We start from the raw sequence: 12273 nt of genomic DNA on the forward strand, positions 1-12273 counted from the left end.
ATACCAAATAATTTGGCATTCAGCTTCATGATTGCACCAAGAAACTTGGCAGTTTGCTCTTCAGTAACATCCTCATTCTCTTCAGAAGAGGAATACTCATCAGAGCTCATGAATGACATAAGGAGGTTCAATGGAATCTCTATGGTCTCTAGATGAGCCTCAGAGTCCTTTGGTTCCTCAGAGGGAAGCTCCTTATTGACCACTGGATGTCCCAGGAGGTCTTCCTCCTTGGGATTTACGTCCTCTCCTTCCCTTACAGGTTCGGCCATGGTGCTTATGTCAATGGCCTTGCACTCTCCTTTTGGATTCTCTTCTGTATTGCTTGGGAGAGTACTAGGAGGGATTTCAGTGATCCTTTTACTCAGCTGGCCCACTTGTGCTTCCAGATTTCTAATGGAAGACCTTGTTTCATTCATAAAACTTACAGTAGCCTTAGATAGATCAGAGACTAAGTTTGCTAAATTAGAAGTATTTTGTTCAGAGTTCTCTGTCTGTTGCTGAGTGGATGATGGAAAAAGTTTATTATTGTTAAACCTATTTCTTCCACCATTATTAAAGCCTTGTTGAGGCCTTTGACCCTTCCATGAGAGATTTGGATGATTTCTCCATGATGGATTATAGGTGTTTTCATAAGGTTCACCTAAGTAGTTCACCTATGCTATTACAGGGTTCTCAGGATCATAAGCTTCTTCTGCATAAGAAGCTTCTTGAGTACTGTTGGATGCGGCTTGCATTCCATTCAGACTCTGAGAAATCATATTGACTTGCTGAGTCAATATTTTGTTCTGAGCCAATATGGCATTCAGAGTATCAACTTCAAGAACTCCCTTCTTCATAGGCGTCCTATTACTCACAGGATTCCTCTCAGAAGTGTACATGAACTGGTTATTAGCAACCATGTCAATGAGTTCTTGAGCTTCTGCAGGCGTTTTCTTTAGGTGAATAGATCCACTTGCAGAGGTATCCAATGACATCTTTGATAGCTCAGATAAACCATCATAGAATATATCCAGGATGGTCCATTCTGAAAGCATGTCAGAAAGACACTTTTTGGTCAGCTGCTTGTATCTTTCCCAAGCTTCATAGAGGGATTCACCATCTTTTTGTTTGAAGGTTTGAACATCCATTCTAAGCTTGCTCAGCTTTTTAGGAGGAAAGAACTTGGCTAAAAAAGCCGTGACCAGCTTATCCCAAGAGTTCAGGCTATCTTTAGGTTGAGAGTCCAACCATATTCTAGCTCTGTCTCTTACAGCAAATGGGAAAATCATGAGCCTGTAGACTTCAGAATCTACTCCATTAGTCTTAACAGTATCACAGATCTGCAAGAATTCAGTTAAGAACTAAAAAGGATCTTCATATGGAAGTCCATGAAACTTGCAGTTCTGCTGCATCAGAGAAACTAGCTGAGGTTTCAGCTCAAAATTGTTTGCTCCAATGGTAGGCATGGAGATGCTTCTTCCATGTAAATTGGAATTTGGTGCAGTAAAGTCACCAAGCATTCTCCTTGCATTGTTGTTGGGTTCGGCTGCCATCTCCTTTACTTGTTCGAAATTTTCAATAAGGTTGTCTCTGGATTGTTGTAATTTAGCTTCTCTTAGTTTCCTCTTCAGAGTCCTTTCAGGTTCTGGATCAACTTCAACAAGAATGCCTTTTTCTTTGTCCCTGCTCATAAGAAAGAGAAGAGAAAAAGAAAAGAAGAGGAATCCTCTATGTCACAGTAAAGAGGTTCCTTATTGTTAGTAGAAGAAAAGAAGAAGAGAAAAATCTGAACTCAGAAAGAGAGAGTGAGGGTTCGGATTTTTGGTGGGTGAGGGAGAGATGTTAGTAGATAAATAAATAAATAGAATAAGATGAGAGAGGGAAAATTTCGAAAATAATTTTTGAAAAAGAGTTAGTGATTTTTGAAAATAGTTTTTGAAAAAGGTTAGTAATTTTCGAAAATTAAGATTTAAAAATTGAAATAATTAGTTAATTAAAAAGAAATTTTGAAAAAGGGGGGAGATATTTTCGAAAATTAGAGAGAGAGAGTTAGTTAGGTGGTTTTGAAAAAGATAAGAAACAAACAAAAAGTTAGTTAGTTGGTTGAAACAAATTTTGAAAAGATAAGGAGTTGGGAAGTTAGAGAAGATATTTTGAAATCAAGTTTTTTTTTTTTTGAAAAAGATATAATAAGAAGATATTTTTGAAAAGATATGATTGAAATTAGTTTTTGAAAAAGATTTGATTTTTAAAATCACAATTAATGACTTGATTCACAAGAAATCACAAGATATGATTCTAGAACTTAAAGTTTGAAACTTTCTTAACAAGTAAGTAATAAACTTGAAATTTTTGAATCAAAACATTAATTGGTGATGTTATTTTCGAAAATTTGATATAAAAATAAGAAAAATATTTTTGAAAAATGTTTTTAGAATTTTCGAAAATAACTAAGAAAATTGAAAAAGATTTGATTTTTGAAAAAGATTTTGAAAAAGATAAGATTTTTAAATTGAAAATTTGATTTGACTCATAAAAACAACTAGATTTTAAAAATTTTTGAAAAAGTCAAATCTAATTTTCGAATTTATGAGAGAGAAAAAGGGAAAGATATTTTTTTGATTTTTGAATTTTTTTTATGAAGAGGGAGAAAAACAAGAAAAATGATGCAATGCATGAGAATTTTAGATCAAAACATGTGATGCATGCAAGAATGCTATGAATATCAAGATGAACACCAAGAACACTATGAATGTTAAGATGAACACTAAGAACATATTTTTAAAAAATTTTTAATGCAAGGAAAACATGCAAGACACCAAACTTAGAATTCTTTAATGCTTAGACACTAAGAATTCAAGAATGCATATGAAAAACAAGAAAAGACACACAACATGAAAATGCAAAGATCAAACAAGAAGACTTACCAAGAACAACTTGAAGATCATGAAGAACACTATGAATGCATGAGAATTTTCGAAAAATGCAAGATGCACATGCAATTGACACCAAACTTATAACATGACTCAAGACTCAAACAAGAAACACAAAAATATTTTTGATTTTTTATGATTTTCTAATTTTTTTTGTATTTTTTCGAAAATTATTTGAAAAACAAAAATAAAGATTTCAAAATCTTTAATATGAATTCCAGGAATCTTGTGCTCTTTAGTCTAAAGCTCCAATCAAAGGGTCAGACATGGCTTAATAGCCATTCAAGCTTTAGAATGGATTTACATCCATTGAGGTGATTAGTTGAAGACCAATCTCAAAGGAGTTTGGGTATGGCTTTTCAGCCAGATAGGATTCAACATGTTACCATGAAACTCTAGAATTCATTTTTAAAAATTTTGAAGAAAAATAAATTTTTTTGAAAACATTTTTTTTTTAAATTTTTTTTCGAAAACAAAGGAGAAATTTTTGAAAATTTTTTTGAAAAATTTTTGAAAACTTTTTGAAAAGAAAACGAAAAGAAAGTTACCCAATCTGAGCAACAGGATGAACCGTTAGTTGTCCAAACTTGAACAATCCACGGCAACGGCGCCAAAAACTTGGTGCGCAGAAATTGTAATTACACTTTGATTATGTAAAATTCATCGCTCTTTCTTTCCCTGGTAATGGCGCCAAAAACATGATGCCAATACCATGGTTCACAACTTCGCACAACTAACCAGCAAGTGCACTGGGTCTTCCAAGTAATACCTTACGTGAGTAAGGGTCGAATCCCACGGAGATTGTTGGTATGAAGCAAGCTATGGTCACCTTGTAAATCTCAGTCAGGCGGATATAAAATAGTAATGGGGTTTTCGAAAATAATTAATAAAATAGTGATAGAAATACTTATGTAAATTATTGGTGAGAATTTCAGATAAGCAAATAGAGATGCTTTCGTTCCTTTGAACCTCTGCTTTCCTGCTATCTTCATCCAATCAGTCTTACTCCTTTCCATGGCTGGCTTTATGTAATGCATCACCATTGTCAATGGCTACTTTCGGTCTTCTCTCGGGAAAATGATCCAAATGCCCTGTCACGGCAAGGCTAATTGTCTGGAGGCATCACCCTTGTCAATGGTTACATCCTATCCTCTCAGTGAACATGGTCAATGCACCCTGTCACGGCACGGCTATTCATCTGTCGGTTCTCGATCATTCTGGAATAGGATTTACTATCCTTTTGCGTCTGTCACTATGCCCAGCAATCGCGAGTTTGAAGCTCGTCATAGTCATTCAATCATTAAATCCTACTCGGAATACCACAGACAAGGTTTAGACTTTTCGGATTCTCTTGAATGCCGCCATCAATCTAGCTTATACCACGAAGATTCTGGTTAAGAGATCTAAGAGACACTCATTCAATCGAAAGTAGAACGGAAGTGGTTGTCAGGCACGCGTTCATGGGGAATGATGATGATTGTCACGTTCATCACATTCAGGTTGAAGTGCGAATGAATATCTTAGAAGCGAAATAAGATGAATTGAATAGAAAACAGTAGTACTTTGCATTAATCTTTGAGGAACAGTAGAGCTCCACACCTTAATCTATGGAGTGTAGAAACTCTACCGTTAAAAATACATAAGTGAAAGGTGCAGGCATGGCCGAATGGCCAGCCCCTCTGATCTAAGAACCAGGCGTCCAAATATGTCTAATACAATAGTAAAAGGTCCTATTTATAATAAACTAGTCACTAGGGTTTACAGAAATAAGTAATTGATGCATAAATCCACTTCCGGGGCCCACTTGGTGTGTGCTTGGGCTGAGCTTGAGTGTTGCACATGTAGAGGTCCTTCTTGGAGTTGAACGCCAGCATTTGTGCCAGTTTGGGTGTTCAACTCTGTTTTTGGATCCTTTTCTGGCGCTGGACGCCAGAATTGGGCAGAGAGCTGGCGTTGAATGCCAGTTTTCGTCGTCTATTTTTGGCCAAAGTATGCACTATTATATATTTCTGGAAAGCCCTGGATGTCTACTTTCCAACGCAATTGGAAGCGCGCCATTTCGAGTTCTGTAGCTCCAGAAAATCTACCTTGAGTTCAGGGAGGTCAGAATCCAACAGCATCAGCAGTCCTTCTTCAACCTCTGAATCTGATTTTTGCTCAAGCCCCTTAATTTCAGTCAGAAAATACCTGAAATCACAGAAAAACACACAAACTCATAGTAAAGTTCAGAAATGTGAATTTAACATAAAAACTAATAAAAATGTCCCTAAAAGTAACTAGATCCTACTAAAAACATACTAAAAACAATGCCAAAAAGCGTATAAATTATCCGCTCATCAAAGACGTAATGGGACATGATCTGTCCCCATACGTGAGCCTCCAAGGTAAGTGCTGAAGCCAAGATTCTCTTTGGGCGGTTGCAGTGGTATCCGTAGATCCAACGGTTGCCAGGTAATGCGATAACTCTGAGAACGGAGTCCCAGTTAAATTGGTACCTCTGGCGCTTAAGTGCGGCTTCTTGGAAGGCGTCCATTCCTTCTGGAATAGGGAGAAGACTCAGAGCTTGCTGAATGGCCTCTTCTGTGATGGGGACTTGCTTCTGCCGGACATAAACAGATTACAGGGTTGGCATGTAGAAGTTAGAGTAGAACTCAACTACCCAAAAAAGATTGACCTGCCTTGGCTGTCTCTGTAGGAAACCCCATTGTCTTCGTTCAATTTGCAGCTCAATAAATGTAGCAATATTGGACGGGAGGATAAGAAGGTATTCATTGTTATAGTTTCTTTCTGCCAGGATAGGGAACATCTGCTCACAGTAGCGATTGGAAAATCGCGCAGTGTCCTTTGCTGGAAAGGCTTTCTCCTTATCATCAACCTTTATTATCCTCTTAACTCTTTTGGTTGAGGGCTTGACTGCGGTTGAAGAAGGCTCTGCCACTAATGCTCTTTTAGTTCCTCTTCTTGCTGGGGGTTTTGGAGTCGCTTTCTCCTTTCCTTTCTTGGTGGCTATCCTGAAAAGAGAGGAGGAAGTAAATTAAATTCAAATAGATATATAGCAAGGAAGAGAACGGAAGAGTGGTGATGGATGCACATTAGGATGTAGATGACATTAACACATGCTCTCGAGTACATGTGAAAAGCCAACAGCGGAAAATAGCTAGTGCATAGAAAGACAAGTGACTGCAAGATGTTTATTGGCATGCCGGCAAAGGGCATGAGTAGCATAGACCAAGCAATACTTTGTAACAAACCATCATGTTTGTATTGACAATTAAATTCAATTAATACAATAGTAAAGGAAAGTTGTGAAAAGCAAGCATTGAATAGTATAACAACATAGAGCAGTGCATAATGCCAATTGAGCTTTTTCACAAACACATAGCATGCATGATGAATAAGGTATAGAAAATATAAAGGTGAACATGCAAGCAATCCCTTAATTAGAATAAAAATAATTGTCAACAATTTACAACAATCCACAAGCATATAATGAGGGATAATGACTCAAAAAAATTTCTAACACCATGTAAAAAGGAAAAGAAAAATAAAGAAAATATGAATAATGAAAAGAAAAAGAAAAGAAAAGAAAATACATATAAAATAATAAGAATGATAGAAAAAGAGAGAGGGAAGAAGAAAATAAAACCTTGTTAATGGAGGTGAGAGAGATAGAGAGTGAAAGGTGAGATAGAAGGGGGAAGGGGGAAGGAAGAAATAAGGAGGGAGAAGAAAAACTAGGATTTGGAGGAGAGAAAGATAAGATAATTTGGCAATTTAGGTTGAGCTGTGCGGCGCATGCGACGCGGCCGCGTGGGGCACGCGTTCGCGTGAATGCGCTTCAAGTAAGGTGACGCGATCGCGTCAGTCACGCGGTCGCGTGATAAGGATTGTGCGTCTGGTGCGAGTGCAGCCTCGCACCAGCACAACTCTCTGTTCAAATTAATTTTATTTGCCAAAATTGGGACGACGCGATCGCGTGGGTCACGCGATCCCGTGAGTGTGCGTCAAAAAATGGATGACGCGGCTGCGTCGGCGACGCGGTCGCGTGATAAGGATTGTGCTTTTAGCACCAATCCAGCATCACTCTCGCACAATATTTTATTGTGCACCCTTTTACGTCGAAAACTCAGGGCACGCGGCCGCGTGGGGCACGCGGTCGCGTAGGAGGCCATGATTCCCATGCGACGCGAACGCGTCAGTGACGCGGTCGCATGGGAGGATTTGTGCCATTGGCACGCCTCCAGCCACACTCCAGTGTGACTTTTTGTTCATTGTTTTATTTTTCTTTGCTCTCCCTGTGACGCGGACGCGTCGCTGATGCGATCGCGTCGCGTAGCGAAATTTTTTTTTTAAAGTAAAAACATGTAAATGCAGATGCATGAAAGTACTAAGAAGGAGAAGAGTTATTGAATAGGAAAAACTAAAAATAAAGAAAAGAACGATCATACCATGGTGGGTTGTCTCCCACCTAGCACTTTGCTTTAACGTCCGTAAGTTGGACGCTCCACTAGCTCAATCTTCTGCTATGTGGGGATCTTCCAAGAGGAAGATCTCAAGCTCCTTGTTTCTCTTCATCTTCTCGCCATGGTATAGCTTCAGGCGTTGTCCATTAACCTTAATAAGTTCAAAGCTTGAGGGATGGCTTAGGTGATAAACTCCGTACGGTTCGGCCTTCTCTACTCTGTATGGACCTTTCCATCTTGATCTCAACTTACCTGGCATGAGCCTTAGTCGAGATTTGTAAAGGAAGACTAAATCCCCAGGTTGGAGCTCTTTCTTCTTGATGTTTTGATCATGTACAACCTTCATCTTTTCCTTGTATATTCTGGAGTTTTCATAAGCTTCTAGGCAAAGGCTCTCTAGTTCCTGCAGTTGCAACTTTCTTTCAGCTCCGACTTTCTCAATTCCCATGTTGCACTCCTTAACTGCCCAAAAAGCTCTGTGTTCTACTTCAACTGGGAGATGACAAGCTTTTCCATAAACCAAGCGAAAAGGACTCATCCCAATGGGTGTCTTGTATGCTGTTCTGTATGCCCAGAGTGCATCTTGTAGCCTGGTGCTCCAGTCTTTTCTATGAGGCTTTACTATCTTTTGCAAGATACGCTTAATTTCTCTGTTTGACACCTCGGCTTCCCCATTAGTTTGGGGATGGTAAGCTGTTGCAACTTTATGAATTATCCCATGCTTCTTCATTAATCCTGTCAGTCTCCTGTTACAAAAATGGGTGCCTTGATCGCTCACGATTGCTCGTGGTGATCCGAAGCAACATATAATTTGGTTTCTCACAAAGGAAACAACAGTGTTAGCATCATCAGTGCAGGTAGGAATTGCTTCCACCCATTTGAAAACATAATCCACAGCTAACAATATATAAAAATATCCATTAGAATTTGGAAATGGACCCATGAAGTCAATGCCCCAAACATCAAAAATCTCACAGAAAAGTATAATTTGTTGAGGCATCTCATCCCTCCTGGATATATTACCAAATTTCTGGCATGGTAGACAAGATTTACAAAACTCAGCAGCGTCTCTAAAAAGAGTAGGCCACCAGAATCCACAGTCTAAGATCTTTCTAGCTGTTCTTTGAGGACCAAAATGTCCTCCACTCTCAGATGAATGACAGGCCTCTAAAATGGACTGGAATTTTGATTGAGACACACAACGTCTAATTACTTGATCAGCGCCACATCTCCACAAATATGGGTCATCCCATATATAATATTTAGACTCGCTTTTCAGCTTGTCTCTTTGATGCTTAGAAAAACTTGGAGGAAATGTGCGGCTAACTAAATAATTAGCAATAGGTGCATACCAAGGGACTACCTCAGATACTGCTTGCAGGTTATCAAAAGGAAAGTTATCATCTATAGGAGTAGAATCATCCTTAATATGCTCAAGGCGACTCAAGTGGTCTGCCACTAAATTTTGATTACCACTCCTATCCTTTATTTCTAAATCAAATTCTTGTAACAGCAGTATCCAACGTATAAGTCTTGGTTTGGATTCCTTTTTAGCTAATAGATACTTTAAAGCTGCATGGTCTGAATACACTACTACTCTAGTACCAAGTAAATAAGCTCGGAATTTATCCAGAGCAAAAACAATAGCAAGAAGCTCTTTCTCAGTAGTAGTATAGTTGGACTGGGCAGTGTCTAAAGTCTTAGACGCATAAGCAATAACAAAAGGATCCTTACCTTCACGCTGACCCAGTGCTGCTCCTACTGCATGGTTGGAAGCATCGCACATGATTTCAAATGGCTGGCTCCAGTCTGGTCCTCTCACAATTGGAGCTTGAGTCAGAGCAGTCTTCAGCTTATCAAACGCTTGTTTGCAATCCTCACTGAACTCGAACTCAATATCCTTCTACAGTCTTAATAAATCTCCTGTAAAAACCTGCATGGCCAAGGAACGAACGGACTTCCCTCACAGAAGAGGGGTAAGGTAGACTAGAAATAGCATTCACCTTTGCTGGGTCTACAGAAATGCCATTATTAGATACCACATGTCCTAATACAATCCCTCATTTTACCATAAAGTGACATTTTTCGAAATTTAATACAAGGTTTGTATTAACACATCTATCTAATACTCTAGATAATCCATCTAAGCAAAGGCTAAAAGAATCACCATAAACGCTAAAATCATCCATAAAAACTTCCATACAGTCCTCAATAAGATCAGAGAAAAGACTCATCATACACCTTTGGAAAGTAGCTGGTGCATTGCACAAGCCAAAGGGCATTCTCTTGTAAGCATAAGTCCCAAAAGGACATGTAAAAGTAGTCTTTTCCTGATCCTCAGGAGCTATATGAATCTGGAAATAGCCTATGTAACCATCTAAAAAGCAATAATATGATTTACCTGGCAGGCGATCCAGCATTTGATCAATGAATGGAAGTGGGTAGTGATCCTTAAGGATAGCTTGGTTGAGACGCCTGTAATCAATGCAGACTCTCCAAGCATTCTGAACTCTAGTTGCTATGAGCTCTCTATGCTCATTCTTCAATGTAGTGACTCCAGACTTCTTGGGCACCACTTGTACTGGGCTTACCCATTCACTGTCTGAAATGGGATATATGATACCGGCTTCCAATAGTCTGGTCACTTCCTTCTTGACAACTTCCAAGATGGTGGGATTCAATCTTCTTTGGGGTTGACGGACAGGTCTTGCTCTCTCTTCTAAAAATATTCTGTGCTCACATACTTGAGGGTTGATGCCTACTATGTCTGCCAAGCTCCACCCAATTGCCTTCTTATGCTTCCTCAGCACATCAAGTAACTGCTCTTCTTGTTGAGAAGTAAGTTCCCTTGCAATGATAACTGGAAACCTCTGCTCATCTTCAAGATAAGCATATTTGAGATGCGGAGGGAGGGGTTTCAATTCTAACTTCTGATCATGAGCAGGCTCTGGATTATCTGGAGTTTGTGAAAATGACGAAGTGCCCTCATTGTCAGTTAAAAGGGTCCCCACACTTAGATCTTGTCCAGTGTGCCTCTCTTCAAACTCTTCCTTGTGAACTTCAGCTACACTTTCATCTATGACATCACACTGGAAGATAGAACGATCTTCTGGGGACTTGTCAATGACTCCATTCAGATTGAAGATTACTATGCGGCCATCTATTTCAAATGAGTATGTTCCTGAAAAAGCATCCAATTTGAATTTTGATGTCTTCAAGAATGGTCTTCCAAGTAGGATTGAAGATGGCTTATCTGAATCATTATGGGCCATCTCCAAGATATAAAAATCAGTGGGAAATGTAAGCCCTTTAATGTTCACCAAAACGTCTTCAGCAACTCCAGCCACTGTAATAATGCTTTTATCTGCTAACACAAAACGAGCTGCCGACCTTTTTAAGGGAGGGAGCCTCAAAATATCATATATAGACAAAGGCATTATACTGACACATGCTCCTAAATCACACATGCAATCATAAATTACTACACCACCAATAGTACAGCTAACTATACAAGGACCTGGATCACTACATTTTTCAGGTAATCCTCCCATTAAAGTAGATATAGAACTACCTAAAGGAATAGTTTCTAATTCATTAATTTTGTCTTTATGGATACATAAGTCTTTTAGAAACTTTGCATATTTAGGTACCTGCTGAATAACATCAAAAAGAGGAACAGTTACCTCAACCTTTTTGAATATTTCTACCATTTTGGGGTCGGGTTCCAGCTGCTTCCTGGGCTTCCTTGCAAGTTGTGGAAATGGAATAGGAGTAGTGTTTTCTGTGGTGTCTGCGCCTTTTGGTGCTTCCTCCTGTGGTTGAGCTATTTCTTCTTCAGCTATGTCCTGTATGTCCTCTTCCTCTTCAACATCTTCTATTTCTCTTCAGCTGAGGTGTGTTCTGGTGGGCTTGGTTCCTCCTGATTCTTCTCCTGCAGTGTGGTTCCAGACCTTAGGGTGATGGCATTAATGCCTCCCTTTGGATTGGGTAATGGTTGAGAGGGGATTCCAGTGGAGCTTGAAGGTTGGTTACTAGAATTTTGCGTTGATCCAAGCTGTGACATAAGAGCTTGCAAAGTAGAGGTGAGACCATTCAGACTGGCGTTAATACTATTCATGTTATTTTCCATGGTCTGTTGTCTTCGCTCAAAAGATTGTAGTAGCTCTTCATTAGGAGATAAAGAAGAATAAGTGAATTGAGAGGTCTGCTGTTGATTGTTTTGTGGTCCTTGGTTTTGCCTCAGGTGAGGTGCTCTGTAAGGTTGATTCTGCTGCCTGTTGTTGTTATTCCACCTCTGATTTTCCTGATTATCTCGGCCTCCTCTGTTATTGTTATCCCTCCAATTCTGGTTAGAATTGTCCTGCCATCCATGGTTATTATTTCCACTTTGATTGTACCCTTGGTTGGGGCGGTCATAGAAGTTATGAGTGGATGCCACCATGTTGTCTTCTTGTTGGAGCTGCGGGCATTCATCAGTATAATGGCTATAATCAGCACAGATTCCGCAAACTCTCTGTGGGACTAGTTGTTGGTTTTGCTGTGGTAGAGGGGGTTGAGCTTGCTGAGCTTGTTGTTGATTCAATTGCATCTGCTTCAGCAAGTTAGTCATCTCACATATACTCTGAGCTAGAGCAGTAGTCTCTCTGCTAGAGGATACTTCTGCAACGGTGATGAGCGGATAATTTATACGCTTTTTGGCATTGTTTTTAGTATGTTTTTAGTAGAATCTAGTTACTTTTAGGGATGTTTTCATTAGTTTTTATGTTAAATTCACATTTCTGGTCTTTACTATGAGATTGTGCGTTTTTCTGTGATTTCAGGTATTTTCTGACTGAAATTGAGGAACTTGAGCAGAAATCAGATTCAGAGGTTGAAGAAGGACTGCTGATGCTGTTGGA

The 12273-nt window shown here is 39.2% G+C and overlaps 1 non-coding gene across 1 annotated transcript; it reads left to right on the forward strand.

Moving 5' to 3' along the window:
• Positions 1-1028: 1028 nt before the first annotated feature.
• On the forward strand, positions 1029-1136 carry LOC148567271 (small nucleolar RNA R71). Its single transcript, XR_015882256.1, has one exon. It is a non-coding gene; the product is annotated as a small nucleolar RNA R71 (small nucleolar RNA).
• The last annotated feature ends 11137 nt before the right edge of the window (positions 1137-12273 follow it).

This window comes from Arachis ipaensis, chromosome B4 (assembly GCF_059453495.1).
Source record: "Arachis ipaensis isolate K30076 ecotype BB chromosome B4, ASM5945349v1, whole genome shotgun sequence".
NCBI classification, from domain to species: domain Eukaryota; kingdom Viridiplantae; phylum Streptophyta; class Magnoliopsida; order Fabales; family Fabaceae; genus Arachis; species Arachis ipaensis.